The sequence below is a fragment of the Hemicordylus capensis genome, chromosome 3 (genome assembly GCF_027244095.1).
Source record: "Hemicordylus capensis ecotype Gifberg chromosome 3, rHemCap1.1.pri, whole genome shotgun sequence".
In the NCBI taxonomy this organism is placed as follows: domain Eukaryota; kingdom Metazoa; phylum Chordata; class Lepidosauria; order Squamata; family Cordylidae; genus Hemicordylus; species Hemicordylus capensis.
The window spans coordinates 78976863-79004471 of record NC_069659.1 but is presented as its reverse complement, the minus strand read 5'-3'; the positions used below and the strand labels follow the sequence as shown (position 1 = coordinate 79004471).

Sequence of the window (27609 nt, the reverse complement as noted above, 5' to 3'; positions counted from 1 at the left end):
ATGGTATCCTCAAAAGTCCTCTCCAGCACCAAAGTTCAAAAACATCAATACTTTTTCTATCTTGCTTCTTCAAAATCCAGCTTTCGCATCCATAGAGTGTCATGGGGAAAACCATTGTCTGAACAATTCTAATCTTTGTAGGTATAGACACATCACAGCATCTAAATATCCTTTTCAAGGCATCCATAGTGTGTCATGGGAAAAACCAATTTTCTGAACTCTTCTAATCTTTTTTGGTATAGACACGTCATGGCATCTAAATATCCTTTCCAAGGCCCTCATTGCAACCCTACCAAGTGCTTGTCTACAGCATATTTATTGACTGCTGGATCCTTTACTGTTGATGGTCAGTCCTAAAAGGCAGAAGCTATCCACCACTTCAGTGTCTTCATTATCAATTCTGAGGCTGGTTGCTGTTAGTGATATGCATGGAACTGCAGTGTTTTGGTTCGCAGCCAGGTGTGGGACTCTTTAAAGGTGGGGGAGGGTGCACTTACCCCTCCCACCACTTTTCCCCTACCGGCGCTCTTTTTTTGAAAAGCATTTGGGGCGGCAGCATACCTCCCTGCCACCCCTTCCCGTTTCTCAGCAAAATGCTTCAGAACATGTGATTGTGCGTGCACATAGCACGCACGCATCACAGGTGTACGGCGTGCACGTCTGATGTACGGACACATGCAATGCACACACGTGACATGCGCACGCGCCATTTGCATGGGCAGTCACACGTTCTGAAGCCTTTTGTTGAGAAAACGGGGTTTTGTTGCCGCCCCAAATTGTTTTCAAAAAAGGAGTGCCAGCAGGTGAAAAGCAGCGGGAGGGGTAAGTGCACCCTCCCCCGCCCTTAAAGGGCCACCCCCAGCTGTGAACCAAAACCACAACCACCACCACCCCGCAAACCTGTTCGCAGGCCTTTAGAATGGCCTGCGAATCGGTCCGTGCACGTTACTAGTTGGTGTACCCGTTGTCATTAGTTTAGTCTTCTTTACATTTAGTTGTAGTCCCATGTTTTTCACTGTGCTCCTTGACTTTCATTACTGGGCTTGAAGATTATCCTGATTTATTTAATGGGTGCACGACTTTAGACGACTTTAATGGGTGCACGACTTGGGTTTCCATCTTGGTGTTCCTTGTGTGAACATCTTGGTGTTCCTTGTGTTATTTCTTTTCTGCTAAAGAAAAAGCCACTTTTAAAAATCTTGTATCTTAGTAGACATGAAATGCTGCTAAAATAAATCATGCAAAGTTCTGGCTAAATGGACAAATTGCTTCTCTGGATTGTGACCTGTTCTATGTTTTTGCGACATAGATAACTAGCTGACAGGGCACTGATAGTCTAGCTTCTCCTGTTTGCTAGTATAAGATTACATGTTGAACATAGATACACAAGACATTGTGTGTGTTGGAGAAGCGTAAGTTAGCAATTTTTTGCTGTACACCAGCCAGAGATGCATGTTTTGGATGGTATATAAACATATCAAATGAACAAAAAAATAAAATAGACCAATCCATAGCTGTAAGTCAATAAGCATAACTGCTGCTCATAAATGGAGCTTCCATGCCTGGAATTTTGGCATCCCTTTATAATCCCCATATTAACGGAACCATTTTATTCATTATAAGTGGTGATGAACAGTATGATTTTAACAAGTAATGTTTAATAATGCATTAAAAATATGTGTTGTTTTAAATGATTCAATTTTTTTCATTGAATTTTCTTCATTTTGAAAGTGTACCAAAGTCTACCATTATTCATAAATATTTGGCAGAACAGAACTAGTCTCAAAATGCTATCCTCATGTGTTAATCCTTAAAGGGTGTTTTTTAAAAATCTTTCCTGCTGTTTATCCCAATTGTATTTCTTTTAGCACCTGATAAAGACATTTATTAGGAGATTCCTCATGAGACTAGGTGACCGGACACACTATATAAAAAGACACAAGAGAATGAGTTGAGGATGAAGTTTCAGCTATCATTTCAATTTTCCTCCTTATGGACTGAAGCCAAGTCATGTCCTTAACATTATTTCACAGAGATAAGCAAGAATCCTTCTGTAGTGTTTATTTTATTTTACTTTACTCATGTATTGAAATTACATGTAAACAGGACATAAAAACTCAAAGCAAAAGATACATATTGCTCTTTATTGAAAACATTGAGTAACCTTATTGATTGCTCTCAGAGAAAATCACAGCAAATCAGCAAATCACAAATACACCTACTGACATTTAGCGTGACTTTTATTATGATAATAACTACAGTAACCATTGAGTCACACAACCATTTTTGATGAGATTTGGTTTTTTAATCACTTATGACACTCACATATGGGACTGGGTCCTCAAAAGTGTCAAGCATGTGCATTTTGAGGCTTCCACTATTATTATTATTTACATTTTATATCCCGCTCTTCCTCCAAGGAGCCCAGAGTGGTGTACTACATACTTAAGTTTCTCCTCACAACAACTCTGTGAAGTAGGTTAGGCTGAAAGAGAAGTGACTGGCCCAGAGTCACCCAGCTAGTATTATGGCTGAATGGGGATTTGAACTTGGGTCTCCCCGGTCCTAGTCCAGCACTCTAACCACTACACCACGCTGGCTTACCATACACTATAATGTATGGGCTATCCCAGAGAGCCCCCCTCCCCCAGTTATGCATGTGGTTACCCAAAAATTACCTGGTGATTGGGCAGGTTCAGGGGTTCCCAAGCTTTTCTAACAAGTGTACCCCTTCTGTCGCAAACTTTCAGCTAGTTACCCCATAGAGATTGCGGGTGGATATGGATGTATGGATTGTGTGTGTACGCACACACACACATTTAAATATTACAGTTATGAGACAGGCTGCTCTAGTGACTGGATTGCATGGGACAAGTAAACTTGCCTCATTAATTTCAGTAAGACTGCTTATGAATAACTTAATATAGATGTAAGCCAGTAACTGGGGTAGCCCATCTTATAACACTGACATTGGGGAGAGGGAGAGAGAATGAACACATAAACAGAAATTTATTTGTTTGTTTATTTATTTGTCATATTTTTATACCACCTGGTATGTATATCTCTAGGCAGTGTACAAAATTTAAAATATTTAAAAGTCACAAATTAAAATACATGACAATAAAAACAATAGAATAAAATTATTAAAACAAGTTTTTAAAATTACTAAAATAAATTCTAATTAAAAGCCTGAGAGAACAGGAGGGTCTTGTTCAGAGAAAGAGATGCTCTTATTTCAGCAGAAAACTTATTCCAAAGCCCTGGGACAGCCAAAGGGAAAGCCCGGTCCTGGGTCGCCACAAAACGAGCTGGTGGCAACCATAACTGTAACCTAAATTCAAGTGTCTAAGAGACAGGGTACTGCAATAAGTGAGCTTTATCACATAGATAGCTGCAGCAGGGAACGCAGGAGGTCTCCCTGAGACTCCCTTGGAAGCCCTTCAGATACTCCCAGGGGTACTGGTACCCCTGGGCTAGTTAATGTCATCTGTCTCTGTAAAACTAGATTGGGATGATGAACCAGTCACTCTCGTCTCTGTCACATGCACATTGCTTACTGCTTTTTTTACCTGCTGCTGTAACTGTACAGGTTGTTGTACAGGCTATATAGGTGCCTACCCACCAAATCAGGTCAGCCACCATCCAGATCTGCAGCATCAGGCATCCATATGCTACTAACATTGCTGGAATATCCTGACTAATGAAGCTCCAGTGTAACATCAGCATTTCCGAACAGTTTGCAACCAACACTGCACCAACTAGCACTGCACAAATGCTTAGGATGCTACTATGTGTAGTGGTGGGGATTTCAACAATTGCAATTATCATCAACAAGTCACAGGTAGGCAGGAAGTTAAAAAAAGGAGGACGAGGAATTTGTAGTGGTTTCTTAAGTTGAATGATATCTTCCGGTACTCTCCAGAGGGAAATAAGAGATTATTTCCCACCTGGGGATGATATCAACCCGTTCAATACAATAAAAAAGAATATGAATCTCTCGAGACTCAGAGGCTGAAGTGACACAATTACATCATGCTTATACCCTGTTGAAAAATCCTTTGCTTTATTGGTATTTCCTCCAATTAAATATCTGATAGCTATAGAAAAATGTGTCATTAAAGAATCAAAGCAGGCTGAGAAACAGCCATAGAGATCCTTTAGGTTTCAGTTAGTTAATTGCCAAAAAATAAAAATAACCACATGTGACGCTTAAATTTGTTTCCTTTATTAAATGTGAGTGAGAAGAAAATTCAGTCTCCCCCTGGCTTAAATATTAATAGTAGTTATAAATATAGAAAATAATTAAAAGCTCAATCAGTGCAATAACAGAATAAATATACAGTTATTGTGATAGAAATACTGCCAGGTCCTAAATCAGGTTGGCACAGAGTTTAAAAAAAATGTAAAGCAAACAAAAATCAAATAGGCAGCTAGCCAAGCTACAAAAATACTTGTGTAAGACAGATCTAATTCCACTGAAATCAGTGTTATTTACTTCCAAGTAAATATGTTTAGGATAGAGGCATATTTCCCATGTATTTCAATGGGATTTACTTGTATGAAAGGTAGGCACATGGGCTGATAAGCTGATTAGTGAAGCACCAATGTAATAAGAGAAACACCAGGTTTCTCTAAAATTTAACTAACTCAGCTGTACTACTGGTTCAGTGGGAGGGGGGCAAATTTGGACCCCCTTCCCCAGGAAACACTCTGTGCTACCCAAAGATATGTCCCTGAGGGTCATGTAGCCCTTGGGTACATGTGGCCCTTGGGTGACACAGGGCTTCAGTGGGAAGGGGAGATTGTCAAAATTACACACACACTAGCACTAGTACTGATGCAGCATTAGTGTCTGGAACTGCTACACCAGTGCTTCTCCCATTGCACTGGTGCTTCATAAGTCAGGATGTCAGTTACAGTGGCTATTCACATGTTACACTGGGGCGGGCAGTTGGGGGAAGGCAGAGTTCCACCTACCTTCTGCCCACGTGATCCTTAGGATTCCTGTGGGTGCGCCAACGCACATCCATGATCTGCACTGCTCTGGTGGATGTTATATCTCATTTCCCCAATCTCCTGGAATCCCACAAGCCACCATGCAATGAGCACAGTGCCTTGGGGGATTCTCCTGGGAGCAGTGTTCCCTCTAACAGGGATTCCCATAAGTTGTTGACTACAACTCCCATGATCCACAAACAAAAGTCGTTGCAGCTGGGATTCTGGGAGTTGTAGTCAACAACATCTGAGAATCCCTGTTAGAGGGAACACTGCCTGGGAGTTGGGCACTCTAGGTGCTTGACTCTGTGTATGCTTGGATTGTGTGCAGCCTGAGCATACACATGACCCCAGCGCTGGGCTAGAGGGCATGCTCTAACCCAGGCAAAAACTCAAGGACAAAATTCAGTCTTGCTACGGAGACAATGCCAGGATCAGCCTTGATCCCAGCAGGATCAAGAAAGTGCTTCCTGGGAAATTGGGTCAAAATTTGCCCCCACCACTTAACCATGGGTAGGGCTGCTCAGGTGCACAGCCTCAGTATATTTCAAAGTAACTGACATTCCCGAAAGAACAGAAATAAAGGAATATTTAAGTCATGGGGGCTATTCTCACGATCAGCAAAAATTGGGCTAGGAGAGCCTAGCCCGATTTTGGCTGATCATGTAAACCACTGGGCTTGCAGGCAAGCCCAATGGCTTACAAACGGCTAGACCACTTTTGTAGCCCTCCCCTTAGCCTGGGTTTGCAGAGCGAGTGCTCCGCAAACCAGGCTTCTCAATCGTGAGTAGCTGCAGCACGGCTCTGCGCCGTGGCTACTCACGAGGAGACCCCTTGAGGGCAGGCGAAAAGCCGCCTCCCGGCTCCGGGAGTCTCACCAGCATGCCCTGCGCGCTCGTGTAGGGCATGCTGGAGCTTCCGGCAGCCCCCACTCCACCCAGCCCCCGCTGGCTCTGTCACGGAACCGGCAATCATGTGGGCAGCTGATCTAGCTGCCCAGGGCTCCCTACATGCTCGTGTGTGGGGAGAGCGGGCTTAGCCCACTCTCCCTGTACACTCACAAAAACTGGATCTCACTGATTGTGAGACCCGGCTCATGGTGTTTAATTCATGTGTAATTCATAGAAAGTTTCTGGGTAGCTTTACTAAAGCAATAGTAGAGCATACACAAAGCTATAATGAAGTATGACTATGTAAAATGAGCATTAGAAGCTAGACAAAACAGAATGAAATGCTACACTGAGCAGGTTCCATACGGTGAACCACACTGAGCAACAACGCTAAGATACTGTATATACTCACGCCAATACCAATATAGTAGACACAATGAAATAACTGGAGAAAAGTCCCTATAAGACAATAGTACGAGATCACATTTATCCAACAACTGTGTCAAAAGACAGTTGCGTGTAAGAAGCTATGAAATACTGTGATTGTCTGTGGAATTTGTTTACATGAACAGAACAGAGCAAAGAGAAGCCTGTAACTAGAGAATCTAATTGACTAGAATGTTTAAAAACCTTAAGTGTCCACAACTTTCAGACACGATAAGATTGTGTACCCTCATTTGCTCCACTATGTAAAGATTTTCTAAAACTAGGAAGCGGAACGAGTCTATGTTCTGGCAGACCTATGTACATAGTCCAATTTCTGTCCATGCCTATGCAGGAAAAAAGTGGTGCAAATAAGCACACTTGTTTGTATTATTTAGTATTCGGCTGTGCCTGGTGAACATATTTCTCCTCTCCCACAACATAAGGATGTTTATCAGCTCAGTTTTCTGAATGGAGTCAAGTCCATATGGGAATAAGAGGATAGAAACATGTGCAGAATTAATCACCCATGAAAATCTGGAAACAAAATAGGAAGGAGGGCCAGGGATCACAAGAAGAGTGAAACATTTGGCTGGTGCTGAAATGATTGTTCCATTGTGATCTCTCCCAAATGCTGCTTCACACTACAAAGCTTCCTGATCACAGCTCATTATAAAGATCGGTTTTCCCCCCAAACCTATCTTTGTATCTTTTCTTCTCTCCCTCCTGAGTTTTCCTTCTGGTTCCTGCTTTTTATGTATTTACCAACTCTTTGTAAATACATATGTTTATAATAAAGAATGCATAAAGGTTGGAATATAAATGAAGAATATGAGCTGCATCTGGGTTGGAAATAGGTAATTACTCATTTAATAACATTATGCATATACACATACAAGTGGAAACCTGCTAAAAAGTTCCACCTCTATTTGAGAAACAAAAGAGTCCCATCAGTTTTGCAATTCAGTTCCAGCTTCCAGCAGCTCTCACGGTATTACCCCAATTCACTGATGGAAAATGGGTAGAGATAAAAAGAAGTCAAAATACCAACTGAAGTCATAACTGTGTGATGGGGTGTACTAATATGCCACTACAGTGATCAAGTGTGCTATACGGAATGCATCTTCCACTCTGTGCTCCTTTACAGTATTGTAAAAAATCAATATTTTACAGTATTGATTCCACTTCCCTCTGCCAAGTGTTGTTTTCACAGCATTCCTTAGAACCACGTAATCTATTGATTGTTTTATTTTATTTGGCTTATAGCATATTTTCTCAAGGGGCCCTAATCTTTTTTAAAAAATTGTTTGGGGAATAAAAGAGGCCAAATGAAATCAAAAATACATTGTAAACATAACATCCATTTAAAAGAAGAAGACAACAAAAGCTCAGTCCCAAGTGGTGGTGCTGGTGGTGTCTCTCTAGAGCTCTGTCCTGGAGGCAGGTAGATGTGAGAGCAGAAGTCCTGGAATGCTCCTTCTCCTTCAGCACCAGGCCCAACTGTGGGTAATAAGTCCAAGCCAGCTCAGCCCAGCACATGATTAGGGACATCTATTAGCATGTCCCATTGTCTCTCCTGGTGAGCTTTTCCCTTCTCCTGACTGCATGAGAGCAGGGCCATAAGGAATGGGTGTATGCTAGGCAAAGTTTGAAAATTGTCATTTTGTTGAGCCCCTACGCATGTTGTGGCCTAGGTGATTGTCTCGCTCACTGGTCTCCTCTTTATCCCAGCACCTCCCAGCCACTTCCTCATATGTGATCTCAATGCAACATTGTTACCACCTAATTGCATGGTGGGCAGGATGGGCTCAGATGTACTGTCCAAACTGGCCTTTTCAATGGCAACTGTTGGTAATGGTGCAGCAGAGTGGTTTGGGCTTCGTGGGACGGGACCCCAAGCTTAATCCTAGGAGTGATAATGTCCCTAAGGCTCTGCCCAGGAGGAAGGGAGATGGGGACTTACAAGTCCTGGAATAGTCCTGGAATGGCCTGGCAATTTTGGTTAATATGATCTTAACCCTTTACAGGTGTTCATATTCCACATAGAATGAATAAAACTTATGCTGGGGAGATTCCAGACCCAACCTACATGTGCTCATTTGGATGCGTGAACACAGCCCCCATGGCACATACCAGTTGTTAAAATGAATAGACGTAAGTTGGGGCAAAGCCTCACATGCACATCTGTCCTATGCACCATACACACTATGCCATGCACCATGTACACAAGAACCAGGGGTCATCCCATGAAACTGACTGCCAAGAAATTTAGGGCCAACAAAATGAAGCACTTTTTCGCACAATGTATGATCAACCTATGGAATTCTTTGCCACAAGATGTGGTGACACAGCCATCAGCCTGGATGGCTTTAAGAGAGGTTTAGATAAACATGGAGGACAGGTCTGTCAATGGCTACTAGTATGAGGGTTATAAGCCACCTCTAGCCTCAAAGGCAAGATGCCTCTAAATACCAATTGCACGGGAGTAGCGGTAGGAGAGAGGGCATGCCCTCAGCTCTTGCCTATGGGGTTCCTAAAGGCATCTGGTGGGCCACACTGTGAAGTAGAAGGCTGGACTAGATGGGCCTTGGGCCTGATCCAGAGGGGCTTTTCTTATGTTCTATCAAGTACTGGGCTTAGCCCTCTTTCCTGCAGATGAGCAGCCGCTCCTAGCTGGGTGGCCAGATCGGCCACCCACACAACTGCCGGCTCCGTCATGGAGCCAGTGGGGGCTGCGGAGATTGGGGGCTGCACGGCCCCCGGAAATCCCAGGATGACCCGTGCAAGTGCACAGGGCATCCTGGAGGAATCCCCGGCCGGGTGTCTACTCACGTGTCACTACATGCCATGGTGACACACGAGCAACAAAATGAGGTTAATGGAGCACTTGCTCCATCAGCCTCATTTAAGGAGAGGGTGTTTTAGGCAGGCTAGCTGCCTTGGGAGCACCGGGAATAGCTCCAGAGTCTTTCCATTCCTGGTGCCTTCTATTAATACTGGAGTTGGCAATATCTTGGTAATTTAAAAAAAAAAATCAAGAAGAGCTTGACTATTTCTCTTGAGTGTGGTTAGGAAAGAAGGCGAAAGAAAGAGGAATAGCCATTATCAGAAGAAAGCAATCTACAATAAATAGCTGCATGCACTATTAAGAGGATTGAGATACAGGATTTGACAAACAAGTTAAGCAAAAGTCTCCACCTCGTGGCAAACTATTCATTCCAGCAGTCTACTAATTATTTACTTTGATAAGATCTGTATTATTTACAACTAATTTGTTCTTTAACAAAATAATTTTCAGGGCATTATTTTCACTTTTTAAAATATACATTTTTAGAATTTTAACTTGATAAATGAACATTCTATTTCTAGAATATATCACTGTATATTTTTAGTTAGCTATCTGCCAAAGAACCCAATTTCTTTTTTCTTAAAAACATGCTGGAGAATTCTAAGCTTTTTCTTTGAAGAAAGCTTAGGGCTTTCTTTGACTTCACAATGTCTCTAATAACATTTCCCTTTGAAAGCATCCCACTGCTAGCTTCCTACCGAGATATTAATGAGCTTACAGCTTCCTTTTTCATGTGATTATTTTATTAAGTTTTCAAAGCATTATAAATCACTAGGAAATAAAAAATGCCATGGCGGGGTGGGGTGGGGGGAATACATGCAACCTGTATATGTATCGTGTGTTTCAAGTTACACAGAATTAGATGTAAGAATTCCATTAAATGCATTTAACGAATAATGACTGTACTGAATGTATAATGCTGCATTTCACCTTTCCGTAGATAGGAGCAGATTTTTAATTTTTTCAGCCTGCAGCTTTGCTTATGTGTGCTCATATAGATTTTTTAAAAAATTATAAATATGTATACTCTGCCTTTCTGCTAATAAAATAACTCTCAGTGGCTTACAAAAAATGAAAACAATACACAATCATTCCAGTAAACATAAGAACAACAATGTAACAAGGTGATTTAACAGCAGCTATAAACATAACTTAAATCAGGTAGGTTAAAATCCTGCCAGAATAAGAATATTTTTATGTGGCAGCAACGAAAAACAAGTCATTGGGGGGTGGGGGGAATTCCATAACCTGGGTGTAACCACAAAAAAGGCCCTTTCTCAGGTGAGCCTCAGGCCTTGGTGGGATTCTGCCTTTCCCAACAGATCTTAGCATTCTGGCAGTTCACAGCCAGATCCAAAGAGAATTCTACTCACATCTGTACAAAATTAGCCATGCAGGTTTATATTCACCATATATCAATATATGGTGAATGGCATGAGCCAAATTCTGCAAATTTATCCTACAATGAGGCTATTCACAAGTGCGCACAAAACCAGGATAAGGAAGCCTAGTACAGTCTTGCAGACATGTGAACCACCAGGATGGGGCTGATCCCATTGGCAACATGGCAAACCCACCTAAGTACCCTCCCTTGAAAATGAGGTTAAGGGAGTGAGTGCTCCCTTAACCTCGTTTTGCTGCTCATGTGTAAGCTGTGGCTGCTTGCAATCACAGCTGACCCACTCAGGGAGGGGCAGGGACGTAACAAGGCTGGAGTGGGCCCAGAGACAAAATTTTAAAATGGGCCCCTCGCTGATACACACACACACACTTCACAATACCTAGTCATGTGACTTGCCTCTGAGGGGCCCCTTGAGGTGTGGGGGCCCCCAGGCAGCCGCCTCCCCTTGCCTAATAGTAGTTACGCCCCTGGGGAGGGGAGGGCGGGTCCACATAATGCACTGCACATGTGCAGTGCATTATTGGAGCTCTGAGGGTGGGGTGACAGGCAGCAGCACGTCCCAACACTCTGACTTTTGGAGCTGCTTGTCTGGAGAGCCCACCCAGGGAAGGGGAGGCAATTGTCTGTGGGGAAGGTAGGTTTCACTCGCCTTCCCTGCAGCCTGCCCACAAGCCCTTCTTACTGCTCATGAGAAGAGGCTCAATGACTTCAGAATATTAGAAACAAGCAGGGCTGCATTGCATATTCACCCGTAACATTAGCCGTGTGTGTGTGTGTGTGTGTGCATGCGCGCAGTTGCAATTTGCAAGCATATGAACATTTTACAGTAGTTCTCTGTGACTTTAGTCATTTTCTCTATCTATGAGATATCATTACTCATGTGTTCCAATGGGAGAGCTCTTCTGCATTTTCTGGGATTTTTCCAGTGTTTGGGATTTTTGTGGTAGTATTGCCAAGATCTGGAACCTACCCGCAAAGGCTGCATGTTTCTATCTTTTGTGGTTTGGTTTGGGAGTTTCATGGCAGGCAGGCAGTAAGTTAGTCAGTGAGGGCTTGCCATTTGCAAGCATATGAACATCTTAGCTCTCTTTGATGCTAGTCTTTTGCTATCTCTGTGAGGTATCATTCCCCATGCTTTCCAATGGGAGAGTTTCCCCGGATTTTCCAGGAAAGTAATGAATTTTTCTAGGGTTGGGTTTTTTTGTGGTCGTCTTGGCAAGGTGCGGGATCTGCCTGCAAAGATTGGCAATGTTTCTAGCTTCTGGTGAGTTCTGCACCACTCACTCTGCTGTGGGTGTTTACAATAACAATGGCACTGTTGTGCAAGAGTGCTCTTATGCTAATATGTAGAATTGTGCAATTCTGCTTGCGTAATGCTATGGTCATTGGAAATAATGGCCATCACGTTGCGAGTACAATTGCAAAATTATATGTCTTAGCAACAACGTTGGTGTTGCTTTAGATGCCTGCAGCAGCACAAGTGGTGCAGAATTGCTCACACTACATTGCCTGGTATGTTAACCACTGAAATTAATGGGACTCGGTCATTACTAGCTTGTCTTATTGATTTCAATGGTGCTTAGTTATGACTAACCAGTCTGGATGTTGCTCATTCTTCCACTGGTGGTGCTGCCCCGTTTTTGAGAATCAGAATCAAATTTATTATGGTCAGTGACTAGACAAAAGATGTAATGCAACAATACAGAATCCGGAATCGTACACAACACCACCAACCTATTTAGAGGAAGTGTGTGTGTGTTTGTGCGGGGGGGGGGGGGCTGCAGCACAATCAAGCTTTTATAAGCTGCTTCCTAACAAAACTTGCTAAAGTCTGATAAAAGGAGAGAAGTGTAAAGATCTAATGACCCGCCTGGGTAGTTTACTAAAATAGGTGTTATCAGCAATAAATGAACATCTCTGTAAAATGGGCAGTGAAGTAACACATGGTCAATGGAGTACATGAGCAGTGGCCATCGATGATAGCCAAGGGTAGTGCATTAAAGTGCATGAATATAAATATTCTCCTTACTTTGGAAATGGTAAATTTATACATGTATTTAGGTGATCTGTGCTCAGAGAGCTAAGGGCTCACAGAGTTATTCATCGTCTCACCAAGCCAATGAATGAAATCTTGCCTTCCCTATTTTTTGAATGGATTTCTCCCTAAGTAATCTGATTCATGCCTCTTGAAAATCAGTTTTGTGATCACAGAACTTACATAGGAAACATACTAGGAATTGGAAAACATCACCAACAGCCAAGCACAGATTAAAACACTTCATAAATAGGTAACTGTGTAATCTTGCTACCCTCTTGTGGACAAGTGGGAATTACTGCTGTATATCATTCAATTGTTTGTGAAATAGTACCATGTGCCATTGAAACACTAAAATGCTAAAAGTGAGCACTTCCACTTGAATTAATGCAATCAATCACATATATTCCTGCAGTTCCACTTATCTCTTGGAAAACTAAAGAGTCTTTCCAACACAAAATTAAAGACAAGTTCAGGACAGCTACTTTACAACTTTAGCGCGCACACACACAAACACACACCACGAGCTCCCTGGGTTATCCCTGGCAGCTCATGTTTTCTGGAACACCAGGAGCCTTCCGGTCCTAGCTTTGCCAGACATGAATAGCCCAGCTCCTGTCTTTACTGAGGTACAACAAACCTACTGTTCATTCTACCTTGGTAGGCAATCAGGTTGCTGGGCTCCCAGCCAGTCAGCCAGCATTTTAGGCAGTGAGCTAGGGTGAACGAACGGCCATGCAGATTGGAGTGGCTGCAATAAAGAGGGTAGATGCTCGGCTGCTCATGCTTTGCATCATGGGCTCCTGGAGGACCAGGACCTCACTGGCGCTCTGCTGCTTGCCACTCCAGCACTCATGTGGGCAAATGAGCAGCAGAATATAGTGGAACCTCCTACTCTTCTGTGGGGAGGCAGGTAGGAACCTGCCTTGCCACCAGCCCTCCCCAAACCCAGGTAAACTGGTCATGTGAACGACCTTAATAACTTCTGGAATTGTGTTCCATTTTATTGTTCAGTGTATTTCCTATTCCATTTAGAATCCCCAGCAATCATGGTGGGTTTCTGTATCTTAAGTTCTCAACTAACTTCTCAACTTGGTTTATTCTCCATGTAGCTCTCTGTGCACATCCTGCATATAGTTTGTGTCTTCACAGGAGGCAGATTCAATACAATAGCTAAGTGCAGTGCAGTCTTACACATTAGGCTCTTGCCTGCTGAAAAATGTTGGATCCGATCCAACCAAACAGGAAAATCATTGGGAGAGCCAACATGGCATTCCAAACTGTCCATCAGGTCAGACTGTGTTGGAACTCAAACATTTTCCCAACATTCTTTTGGACCCCTGCCCACACCCTTTCCTGCCTTCTCTTGATTCCCTGGTGGGGTGCATGAGGGTGGAAGGTCAGCATATACTAAGCGTCCTTATCCAGGAAAATCTGTATCGTGTTCAATAGACAATTCCCTGGTAGGTGTTCGGAGGAGTGCAACCTTAGTCTCACAGCTTCACAGATTTTCTTCTTGTCAGTTGCAGTCAATTCACACAATCAGGTTTGAGGTGATGAAACTGTACCTAATATATTACAAGATATCAAGTGACACATCTGAAAAGTTGTTTAAAACTAATTTTCATTCATGTCACCTGCAATGTTACCATTGGTGGCTACTCTCACCAGACCCTTGGACCATGCAGTGACTTTTCTGCTTCAAAAATGCTGATGAATATTGGTCATAAATTATATTTTAATATAATTAAATCTGGTCACAGATTATATTTTGGCTTTATTTCTATTTGGATTATTACTCATTATGTCCACAAGAGGTCAGCACAACTGAATTTTGAAAATCATATTAATTCCTGCTGTTCATGTATACATGTTTTTACATGTATAAAGCGTTTTGCAATTTTCTAACTCAGGCTGAGCCAATCATTCACATTCAAAGGTGTGCATGCATGTACCTTTCGATGAAAACTTTTGGCAGAGAGTAAAGTGCTTCCAGCAATGATATAGTACAGGTGGGAAACGAAAGGTTGCAGCACAGCAATACAGGGAGCATGGGCCCAGAAACATAGGCCAGAAACACGTTTCCCCTTGCTTCCCTAATATCTTACAGAGTGATGGTGATGCAATTTCCAAAGCATTGACTATACTCCTAATTGGCTTCATTTGCCCTCAGTGATGTCACATAGACAAATCTGATTAAGGTTATTTGGGTTATCTGGTACTGTGACATCACTGTGTTTACAATATGATCCTTGGATTGGACGAGATCATATGAGGGAGAAGAAAGACACCATAACAAAAAGAATAAATGGCATAAAATTAGAAGAGAGGAAGTAATGAGCATGCATGAAAAATCCCCTCCCACAAAGCATAAGCATAAAAAAATCCCTCCCGCAAAGCATTACATCAAAAACTGAGACATTTTATGTATCCCTAATTATAATTAATGTCCCAATTCATTAGGACAAAACAATATTAATTAATCTCCAAACAGTTAAAGAGCCAAAGTTGAGCAAGAGTTACCATCCTAGCAATTAGAATTGTGTGTGTGTGTGTGTGTGTTGTTCTGCTCTAATACTGCCTAATTACATACATTAGTATTGCATCATGCTGAGAATCTCGTGTTTTTCCTGTTTTAAAAAAGTAGATTGTTCCCATTTTCAGTGGAAAACAGAGTCAGGGTGACAGTGACTTGCGCAAAACAACCAATAAATTGTGGCTGCAGATGATGGAAGCTGCAGTTAAACAACAGCTGGAAGAACCAAGTTGCCTACCTCTGCACTAGACAATATTCCTAATAGCTGAATCAAGAATGTTATGTTCATAATATGTCAAACATTGTTAGACAAACTCACACATAGAACATTTCTAAAGGCTCTGGTTTTATAAAAGATTCTTGCTCCTTCTTAAACTTACCTTTAAATAGTCACCTAACATTTTCAGCAGCTCTATATTATTACATCTTTGTTTATCTCTTGGTGCACAAAACATACCATACCATTCTTGGGGAAAGCCTGTTGCTTAGATAAATTTTTGCCCAAGACCTAGGAGACAAAGAGACTCCTCCGAAAAGATAAAGATGAGCAAGTTCTCTAAAGGCGTGACACTGTACAAAAACTGGTTTGAGCGGCATGGGATATGGTGTAAGTCCCTTATTGCCGATGGAATAATTGCCACACCTTTGTTGTCCTCACTGCACCAGTGCCTCTGCACTGCTGGAATGCTACACCAGCAAATCTGCATTAGCACCATAACTCTCTGGCTAGTGTAACCGCAGAAATCTCGGCCCCTTAACCAAGTGGAAACATGGGCGTGTCTTGGGCAGGATGTGGAGGAGTTGACCTGCCTAATCCTGTGCCCATTCCAGACTGTAGGCACATCCCTTGATGATGACTTAATGTTATGCTAACTCCAGAGAGGAAAAGCACCCACTGGAATCGACGAAGAGCAAAAAATCACTGAACTCCCCCAACCACTTCCTGCTTCATCTACCCCACACACTCTGCCATGCCACAGTATAGGATTCAACTACTTTTGCACTGCATACCTACTCCAATATATGAACCCCTGACAAGGGGAGTGATGATAGGATGAAAGGGTACTTTTCACAGCCAGTACAAAGCCAGCTGGTTCTAGAACACAGATGGGGAGAACACTTCATTAACACTTCTTTTTACAGTTGCTCTACCTTTGGAGCATTGCACACACAAATGCACCACTGGTTTATTATTAACCATCAGCATTGCTAGCACTGGGCACAAGGGGTATATGCCCCATTGTTTGGCTGGGTGCCCTGAACCTTTTTCCTCCCTTCCCAACCCCTGCCCCTCTTGACTTGGTTTGGAGGAAGCAAGATGCAATGGTGAAGGGGCACACTCTGGGCTTAAACATTCCAGCCCAGTGGGTGCTCCCATCGTTGCCTCCTTCATCCTTCCCACTCCCTATGCTTGTAGTAGAATGTACAAGGGATGCAGTGAGCACCTTCTCCTATTTCTGCCTCCTGCCTGTCTCTTCCCAGCCACCCTTTGTACAGGTGTGCAAACAGGTTCAAATCTGAACCGGCTCGGTGTCAAACATGCCCAATTCAAAGGTTCAACATCGAGCCGGCCTCAAACTGAACCTGACTGTGCAGCTCAATCTCACACCAAACCCACTCCCCCGCCCCCACAGCATGTTCAGGAGCTCCATACATATACACACACACACACACACACACACGTGTATCATCTCCGGGGGCACTGCAACGGTTGTCGGGGGGCCCTCTGGAGGTTCACCCTCCCACCTCCACAGGCCTCTCCCAGTGTCATTATGACCCAGTTCAGCAGTTTGGGGCCTCTTCCTAATTGTGGTGGCCATTTTGGAGGCCATCACTCATGCGCAATAGGCCTCTGCATGGCCAGGTCATGACCCAGCCATGCACAGACCTATGGCACAAGTGCAGCGGCCTCCAAAATGGCCACTGCAACTACCAAGAGCCCCAGAATGGCCTGAAAACTACCCAAACCGGACCATAATGACACTGGGGGAGGACAGCAGGGAAGGGGGAACCTCTGGAGTCACCCCTGTGGCCATGACAGGACACCCAGAGGCAATAAGCTTCAGGGTTGTTGTTTGTTTTAAACTTTTTTAAGGTAAAACCCTTGAACTCGAACCAAACTTGGGGTCATTCAGGGGTGCACAAAACCAAACATGGCCAGTCTGGTTCAAGTCTAGTTCAGATTCAAACTGAACCGGACATTAAAGTTTTGTGGACACCCCTAACCCTTTGGAGTTTTTCAAGTCTAGCTCCTCATATTCCTGGACCATCTCAGACAGAAGCACTCACACACACACTGCCATTGCTTGCACCGGCTGCTGTACCAGCACCTGATGGCCTACACTGTTGCCCATTTTCCTTCCATGGTTTGGCCAGTGCCATTCACTCTGGCCAGGCCCTGCCTTGCTCTGGCGTAGGCCTGAGTGGTGTGCCAGAACCTTGCGCAGCTCCAGCATCTGCCACTCTTGCTTCCCCCTTTCCAGTTGAATCGGGTAGAAAATATGGTCTATAATTGTTTCACACGCTGCTCCTGCATGTTTATGTATATCTGCATTGGGCTACTGATGGATTTGTTGTGGTGTTGCAGACCATATTTCTCCATTCCTGTCTGTCATCTGACCCATTATGTCAGTATCTGCACTGGCAGGTGGGTAAGGTTCATTGCTACACATCCCACCTCTACATCTGGAAGTTCTGGAACCAAGCTCCAATCCCTCTTTTATTGGGCTGTAAACCACCATGAGAAGTGGGAAAAGACCAGGCACATACTATAGATAGTTGATCCACTGAGGCCAAGCTTAATGAAGCTGACATGTTATGGTTGCTGCTCTTATGACCCTTTTGCCTTTGTTCTGTGACTAAAACCTCTGTTTTTGCAAGCTCAGATGCTTCTGAATGTTTCACTCATTCCAAACACTGGATCTGACATTCTGAGAGGGGCTGGTTTCATCTGGACGAACTTGAAAGCACAGAATTATGCAGCCGTCAGACGTTTGGCCAGGCACTATCACCTTTCAACGTCAATTGAGCTTGCAAATGAAAACAAAACTTAACTTTCTGAGGAGAAACAGAAACGGTGGCTTTAGGTAACTATTTGTCAGTCATAGATCCACAGCTGCACTATTGGAATCCTACTCATTGGCATACCTTACAGGCACTGGAAGGACTGTTGAGATAATGTATGAGAGTATTTAAAGAAAAGTGCTATTTAAAGGATAACTTCTTTGATACAGAAGTTATTGCCAGTCATTATGATGGATGGATGGATGGAAGGGGAATGAAGAGGGGGCTTGTGTAGTGCACTTGCCCTGCCCCCCATGAATGGGTGATGCAACCGTTGATCTGGGGGAGCCTTCCATAAGGTGAAGTTGCCTAGGCAACAGATTATTGGGGCACCATCAAGGCAGCAAGTTGCACTCCTGCCCCCTACTTTAAACGAGAAAGAGGTGTTGGGGATTGTTAATTTAACCCCCAGCAGATAATCAGCAGAGCCCTAAGGAAAGCACCCACTCCAGTTACAGAGTAGTTTGCAGTTTAGTTGTTGCAGCTAATTACAGAAGACGCATGGAGATTCTTGTAAAACTAAATACTAAGCATTTATTGGTGAAGTATACTTTGGATAGAAAAGATCTAACCCTAATCTAAAGAACTACATAATGAATAGGTAGTGGGGTGGGAAAGAGGTTTCCATCTGCTCTCTAACCAGAAAGGAAGGGATTCTGACTCAGCACAAGAAATATCTGTAGAGTCATATCAGGGGTCATAGAGTAGACACAGGTAGAACAGTTAGGGAGACCCTTACTCACCATCTCTACTCCCAATGCCCCTAGTGGTCATTAGGATAGTTGGTACAAAAGGTCAATACACTGGAAGTCCATATCCAACAAGAGGGGGAAAGAGGGTCCATGCAAGGGGGTGGTATTTGGTGCTCTGCCTCTGCCACATAGATGTCTTCAGCCGCCACTGAACTGACCCAACCAGAATGCCTCGGTGGTGTTATGCATCAGTAGGTACATATATTCATATGCTTATTACACCAAATGAAATGTTTATAATTAAAATATATTGAAGGGCTGGATCAGAACCATGGGGTCATGACATCCTTGTTGCAAAGTTCAATGTTTTCCTCAAAGTCATCTGTTTCAACTGAACAGCTCTTTGAAGCTCCTTAGAGAGAGAATTGCAAGACTGTCATTTGCAGAAACTCTAATTACTGCATTCGCTACAGTATATCATTGGCTAGCAGTCCATAACACAGATATAATTAGCCAGAGATGGTGATAATTATAGTCATTTCAGCAGCAAGAAAACAAAATTCCACTCCACTGAACAATATTACTCTTATTTGTAATCAGAGGGAAAATATTTCTAAGGAAATATTAGTTTGCAGATAGATGAAACTGATAAGTAATACATTGCCAATATTTCCTGAAGCAAAATGCCCTGGTGGAATATTTGTATCTTTCCAGCCAACGGTCCATGAGAAGATGTGTGTGGCAAAAGCAGCCAGAGCCTCTTGTATGTGAAAACAGCCTGAGCAGGCTCACAGTCTAAAGCGGCAGGCCCTCCAACATTTCACCACAGTGCACAACACTAGGGCACTGTGCAGGGGGGCATAGCCTATAACAGGTGGATTCCCGTCTTCAGAAATGTGCAACCGTGGGAAGGAGAAGGGACAGTAATCCGTGCTGTGAGGACTGGTCATTACTAGTATATCCCTATTTTCATCTGCAAAATGTTGGAGGGCATGAACTTTGCTTCTCTGCTTTTGGCATCTGGAATAATGTGCTCTTCATGCATTTTATTACCTGTTTCCTATTTGTGGCATGTTAGTCAAGAGTTAAACCCCACCTTCCTAAGTTGCTTGGCCATGTACCCTACACATTTACGCCTGCTTGAATGTGAGTCATATATTCATACACACTTGCACACAGCTTCTTCACTTATAATATCTGAAGGAGGCTCATCTTGCTTTGATAGATGAGGGTAGATGTGATGGGTAGATTATGTGGAATTAATATTCTGTTTATTATCTACAGCAAGACTATAGCCCTATTCAGACATTAAGTTGTGGGAGTGTACAGACATCTTTAAACAGGTATGTTTTTATGTGAATGACTGTACCTGCGTTCATCATAAAAGTGAACATGGGTACAGGTCCCTCAAATGCATGGTACAGATAGGAAGCAACATAACGTGAATAACTGCACCTGTGTACAGATTTGTACCTGTGTACACAGTACAGTCACTGAACAAGTGTTGAGCATAATGTGTGAACAGAGCTAAAGTTTCATCCTTTGTTGGAAAACTTCTTATGTTCAATTGTTAATTGACTGGTACAGATGTATTTGGGATTGCATTACCTATAGCACTAACATGTCTTAGATGATCAAAAGAAATAAAGAGGCAGATGAATTTGTTCAAAGTTAAATCTCATTTATTGCTTACTGGAATAAGAAATTTAGTGATAATATTCATCCATATTATTTGTTTTCACTGGTACAGGTTTTTATATATCTGTATTTTATCAATTTGTAATGAAAATCTGTTTTTTAAAAAGGAAAGGAAAAAGCAGCTTCTGAAGAAAAGCATCTATTGGACTCAGCATCTGTTGTGCCTCTGTGGAAAACCCTTGAGGATGAGGTTTAAATTGCCTGAATTTCAAAAGGCACTGGTAAATTAGTAATTAGGTTTAAATATTGAACTTGTAATTAGGTTTTTAAAGTGAACTTGTTTAGAATTTCTAAATAGCTATACAAGAAATAGCAAGTTGTTCTAGTAAGAACTAATCTACCTACTTTCCTTTCACTATCCCTGCAACTGGAATAAGTTTGGTCCAAATCAGGGAGTTCACAAGTTAGCCCACTTGCTCCTCAAACATTCATGCACCTGCCATCTTGAATTTGGGTGGATGACATCAGCACAAACTATGTTTGTGAGAGCCAGTGTGGTGTAGTGGTTAGAGTGACTAGGACCGGGGAGACCTGAGTTCAAATCTCCATTCAGCCATGAAATTAGCTGGGTGACTCTGGGCCAGTCACTTCTCTCTCAGCCTAACCTACTTCACAGGGTTGTTGTGAAAGAGAAACTCAAGTATGTAGTGCACCGCTCTGGGCTCCTTGGAGGAAGAGTGGGATATAAATGTAATAATAATAATAATAATAATAATAATAATGTGTCTGAGGTGTCTCTATCTGTCCCTACACCTGTAGCAAATTTGGTTCAAATTGGTTAAGTGGATTACAAGTTAGTCCTCAATGTTTACACGTCCACCATCTTGAATTGGGGTGGATGAAATCATCACAAACTATGCTATTGAGGTGTCCCTATGTATCACTCACTACAACTATACCAAATCTGGTTTAAATCAGTTACACAGTCCACAAGTCAGCCCACTTGCTCCTCAAATGTTCACATATCCACCATCTTAAATCAGGGTGGATGGTATCATTGAAAACTAAACATAATAAACTATGCCACTGAGGCATCCCTATGTGTCCCTACAGCTGTAGCAAATTTGGCTCAAACTGGTTAGGCGGTTCACAAGTTAGTACACTTGCACATCAAAAGTGTATGTGTCCACCATCTTGAATTGGGGTGGACAACGTCATCACAAACTATGCCTTTGAGGGGTCCCTATGTGTCCCTGCAACTATACCCAATTCGGTTCATACTGGTCTAGGCATTGTGAAGTTGATGGGGAGGATGCAGGACGGATGGACAGACACACGGAATGCCAGGTGATCTCATAAGCCTACTTGAAAGTAGGCTTAAAAAAGCAGACGAAAAAAGGAAATACCACCTGTAAAGCTAGTCCTCATAAGGAGAATTATAGTTTTATGTGAGATAACAATAGGTGCACAGTGAAGAAGGAGCTGTTTAGTTGCTCTGACTTTCTTCCCAGGAGTACATGTCATGTCAATGTAAAATTAACATCATTTGGTGAAATTAACTTCTATACTACACAATGCTTTCAACTAATCAAAATCTGTGAAGAAAATTAACACCGGCCTTTCTTCTTCTCAAGGGAAACACTTTTTGAAGCATCTTCACTTTGATTTAGCTCTCAAGTGAGTATAGCTAAAATTGGTAATTAAGCATTCTGAATTTTGAGGATGCAAATGAAAGGAACAAAAAAGTTGGTCTTTCTGAGGGGAAAGTGAAGGTTAATAGATGGGTAGTAAAAGATGAGAACATGGCACAACTGGTTTCAATTAACATTCAGCATCAAAGGCAGGCAGGCTTTACGCTTGCTGAACCTGGTACTGAGTTGACAACCTAAACCGCAAAGCTGTAGAAATACATGTTTTTCGTTCTTTGATTAAGAAGTGGCTTGTGGCTGGATCCTTGGAACCTGCTGTTCAGGCATATATGTACCTGTTTACAAAATCAACTATCCAGTGATGATAAATCCTACCACCTCTGATTTTCATAGCCCTCAAAATCTTATGCAGAAATAAATTAGTTAGCCTTTAAGGTGCCACAAGGTTCTTGTTCCTCTAGTAGCTCTGCTATAGCCTCTGAATATTGTGCTAATAAACCCTACATGCACCTACTGCTGCATAACACCGAGGAGAGTTGATTCAAAACATTGAGCTGCTGCACTCATTGTAAGTTTATACTAATATGCACTGATGTGAACACTGCACACACCTATGTACACAAAACACACTCTGTAAAGAGCTTAAGAATAAGTACAATGTGAGAGCTTACAGAGAATCCAAAGCTGCAGATTCTTCTTGTCTTTTCTTCTGGGATCTGATCAGGAGGTCACATGAGAAGAAGATTCCTGGAGTGATTCCAACTGCATGACCTGATGACCACTCTTGCTTTCTGTGATTAACCTACCACTTTTCAAACTACTTTTCTGGTGAATCACAGAAAACAAGAGCTGGCCAGCAGGTGGCACAGCAGAAATCATGTCAGGAGCCTTCTCCCCGCATCACCTCCCCATCAAATTCCAGAAGACAAGAAACTGAAGGAGCATCTGCATTCTCTGTAAGCTCTCATGCTTACTCGCAAGAGCTTTTCAGAATACATTTTTAAAACAAGGAAGGAAGGAAATATTAATTTAAATAAATTCTCAGAATAATCTGTGATGTGCAATGTCTTAAATGTCTTACTTTCAGATAATTTATTTTATTTCCTTGAATCCAGTGACACAAGTGTGGAACTAGTTATTCTGTTTTGTATATGTACTTTATCTTGATACCTTGCTATTTGTAGACCAGCTTGCAGTATATTTTGGAAGTAAAGGTCACTTGTAGTCAGATACTATTTCTCTTGTCCTTGTTATATTCACATTAACTGTTCTGATCAGAAAGGTCACTCCCTGCGATTTACTTTGGTTTCTCAGACAGCAAAAGTGTATTTAAAAAGTTCAGCTGGGGTAAAAAAAAACACCCCAAAGGGGAAGGCTTTTTTTTTTCTTTACTCTTGCTGATTCTCCTAGGATCACACCATAAATTTAACTGTTTTAAGTTTTATATGTGTTTTAATTGTTGTTAGCCACCAAGAGACGTGTTTGGGTGGGGTATAAATGTAATAAATAAATAAATAAATAAAATTCCATATTTGCAGTAATATTGAGCTATTTTGAGTCCCTATGACAAAAGAAAAGCAAGGTATAAACCATCTAAATCTAAATAAATAAATATATTTACAGATTATGGAGGATACATAATATAGAACATACATAATATTCCAGATTGTGGAGTATATATTAAATATAATATTTGCTGATATACAGGTGTATATATGGTTAGTTATTGATATATTGCATTTTAGAATAGATAAATGCTTAAAATAATATATTGATTATTTAAATGCCTCATTATTTCACTGAAGGTCCATGGGCCATAATTCAACAGAAAGATAGGCATGCTTAAAACCTACCTTGATTTCAGTGGTCTTAGGTGTGCCGATCTCTGTGCAGAGCTGTAGCCAATGTCTTCCTTCATTTGGATAAAAGATAGGATTAATAACTGTATGCATATAATGCTGGAATTCTAAATTTTATTACTTATCAATCTGATTGAGAAAAAGTATTTTCTTGGTCAGGTTGACCTCAGGTTCAATGTCCACTATGGACATTTAATATTTATTTTATTTATTATTTTATTTATTCAATTTCTATACTGCCCTTCCAAAAATGGCTCAGCAATATCAATAATATTTTAATATCACCAATATTAAAAATGATCAATAAAGCATGAACCTGTGATATATATACCAGCATGCATGATGCAGAAGAGAACATCATCGTATATCCATGTTCCGTAGAGAAGGCATAGGAGAGCTTATTTCCAGATGGCTACATCCTCAAAATATATTTCTTCCCAGGTATGTTGGAATCACTAGCTAAAGGAGCATACATGTTTTAAAAATGAATTCCCCTGGTTACAAGTTCACACGACGAGCAGGCAAGGAGGGCGGACAGGCACGGGGAAGGCTGTGAAAAACATACCTCCCAAGAGGATCCTGAAAAGTAGTTGGAAGCATGTACCACGCTCCCACATGATCCACACTGCTGCTCACAGCATGGATGTCAAGAGGCTAGGACTCATGTATCGCACAATGCACCACGGGACGAGCACAGTGCATTGGGGCATACCCCTGTGAGACGGGCGCTCTAGGCTTGCAGCCTGAGCACATGCATGATCCTGGAACCAATCAGCAAATGGCCCAGCTCCAAGATGGGGTTCGGTGGGCAGACAATGCCAGGATCTGCTTGCATCCCCTAATCCAAGCTGGACTGCCCTACCCTGGGTTAGGCTGGTCGTGAGAACAGCTTTGTTCTTGAGTAAGCAAAAAAGATATAGCTGGATTTCAAAGAAATTTAGAACTCTTTTGCTGATAACCATAATCCTGGTTTTCTTGAGTTAACTTTACACACTTGCTACAGCATTTACCTGAAAAAGCAATTTTCATAAGCGGATTGTAACATGGAATCTATAATGAATATATGGATATTCATTCATATGGTAGAAATGGACTAAAATTATTATTTGTAGTGCTTTCATTGGTATTGCTGCAAAAGTGATTATAGCTAATTCTTCAGGCATATTATAATAACGAAATATGATGTGACACTTCAAGCAAATACCATTTCAGTGGCAAACAGTCTTGTGCTTTATATACACCATTGTGTTTTGATTACTAGGGAAAGTTCTCTTTGCCTCCTGTATAAAGGGACTTATTTTAGCTTTAGGATTAGCTGTATCTACTTTCCGGAAATTGCTGGCTTGTCTTCTGAAATTCTTCTCCCAGCTTGAAAGTGAGCGTAAAGATCATCTTAAACAATGATCCTGACACCATTAGCTCTTCATTCCTTAGTGAAGAATCCCAGTACTCAATGGAACAAAAAGAAAGAAAAAACATTCCAGCAATTAAGGATGGAATATTATCAGACAGTAAATCCCAGTTCTGAAAATGAAAGAGGTACAAAAGGTTAACTCCCTTTCAACAGAAGTTTCCACTGAAATGTCAGTTTGCACTGTTGAAAGAAACTCTGCACCAATTTAAAAGAGAGAGAGAGAGATTAACATCAGACTCTAAATTATGCAATACTTACCTTCGTTATGCAATACTTAGGGAAGAAACCCTCTTGAACATAATATGCTCAAATTAATTGCACAGTATTGTGCTACATGGGCATACAAATGCTGAATACTTACATTTCAAATAGAAGCTGTTTGAGTTGTTATTTAGGGATGTGCATGGACCGGTTCCGAGCACATCCCTAGTGTTATTGCAAAACACTTGGGTTTGGGGTTTGTTTGTTTGTTTGTTTGTTTTTTAAGGTCAGACATTATGTTTTTGCAAATGGGAACACCAAACTGGAAGATTAATTCCCCAGTCAGCCGAGTAATGCTCAAGTACAGAGAGTCAGAGTGGATCAACAAAAGAGGTTGCCATTTTCTGAATATATTATAGTGCTGACAGCCACTATTTCTTCTTAACTTGGCTGACTAAACTTTTTACTGAACATCAATGGAAACTAGGCCTGTTGTTGACAATGAGTCTAATGCTATCTGATGCTTTCTAAAGATAAAGACTCAGCTTGCACATACAGCAATGTGTATACAACAGCATTCATTAAGTAAGCAAAAACCAAGTGCAGTATTTCCATGCAGTTCATTAGATAAACTAACATGTGGTTCTGTGAGCTATGTGTGGTGGCATATACTGACCTCATTGATAAGCAAGGACTGAAATCTACTATATGTTAGATAATCAATTCCTACTATATGTTTTATAATAAATTCCCGGCTGAGCAGAGGCACCTTTTAAAAGTGGTGATTCTCTTTATTTAGCAGGGGAAGAGCAATTGGCTCTATCCATCCCCAGCACAGCATCCCTCCAGTGACTTGTGATTGGTGTCTAGCTGGTCTACACATTCTGTTTCTTCTTTAGATTGTGAGCTCTTTGGGGACAGGGAGCCATTTTATTTATCTACCTCTATGTAAACCGCTTTGGGAACTTTTGTTGAAAAGCAGTATCTAAATATTCATAGCATTAAAAATCATTTCTCAGCCTTTTGGCTAAGATCAAGTGTAGCATTAAAACTGACATATTTTCATATGTTATATATTACTAGAAACTAGATGTAGAAACTAACCCTAGAAACTAACCCTAGTTCTCCACCACTTTGCCCTACCGGCCGCCTCCTCAGGCCAGTGGAGCTTCGCCAGCCGGCTGGGCATCCTCACACCGGTGGGGCTTCGCCCTCCGGACAAGCACTCCCCCTCAGGCCATCCGCCTCCTCACAAAGGCTGGGCTTCCCATGCCGGCTGGCCGCCTCCTCTGCACCTGGGCTCCACCAGCCCGCCAAAAGCCTGGAGCGCTGGAGAGTGGTGCGGCCACTCACGAGAGTTCCGCAACCCATCCCTACACATCCCCAGTGGCACGTTGCATCCGCAGCAGCACGTCTTGGGAGAATTAATTACACTAGCCGACCCCGCACAAAGCATCTGTGTGCTCTTTGGGGCTAGCGGTTACCTCTTCCCCCCCACCTTCTGCCCCAGTCTCTGCTTCCGGGACCAGCTGCCTCTCCTTCCCACCACCACTTTCTGCCCCCACACCTTCTTTTCTCCCTCCTAGACCTTGCCTCCACTGCTGGGCCAGGCCCGCCGCTGCCTCTGGCCTCTAGTGGTGTGCATGGTTCGGTAGAAGCGTGGTCCGGCACTTGGGGGGGTGTCTCTTTAAGGGGGGGTGGTACTTACCCCCCTCCGCCGCTCTTCCCCCTCCGGCGCTGGTGCTTTAAAAAATCTTCTTGGGGCGGCAGAGTTCCTCCCTGCCGCCCCTGCCCCCATCGTTGTCCGTCTATGCCTTAAACGAAGAAGAGCTGGCGGAGCGCATGCATAGACGGACAACGACGGGGGCAGGGGCGGCAGGGAGGAACTCTGCCGCACCAAGCTTTTTTAAAAGCACCAGCGCCAGAGGGGGAAGAGCGGCGGGGGGGGGGGAGTACTACCACCA

The 27609-nt window shown here is 42.4% G+C and overlaps 1 long non-coding RNA gene across 1 annotated transcript; it reads right to left on the bottom strand.

Moving 5' to 3' along the window:
- Positions 1 to 526: 526 nt before the first annotated feature.
- LOC128350427 (uncharacterized) lies at positions 527 to 27357 on the bottom strand. The gene is made up of 3 exons (XR_008319318.1): positions 25806 to 27357; positions 24025 to 24083; positions 527 to 1169 (listed from the first exon to the last, which is right to left on the bottom strand). It is a non-coding gene; the product is annotated as an uncharacterized LOC128350427 (long non-coding RNA).
- Positions 27358 to 27609: the final 252 nt, after the last annotated feature.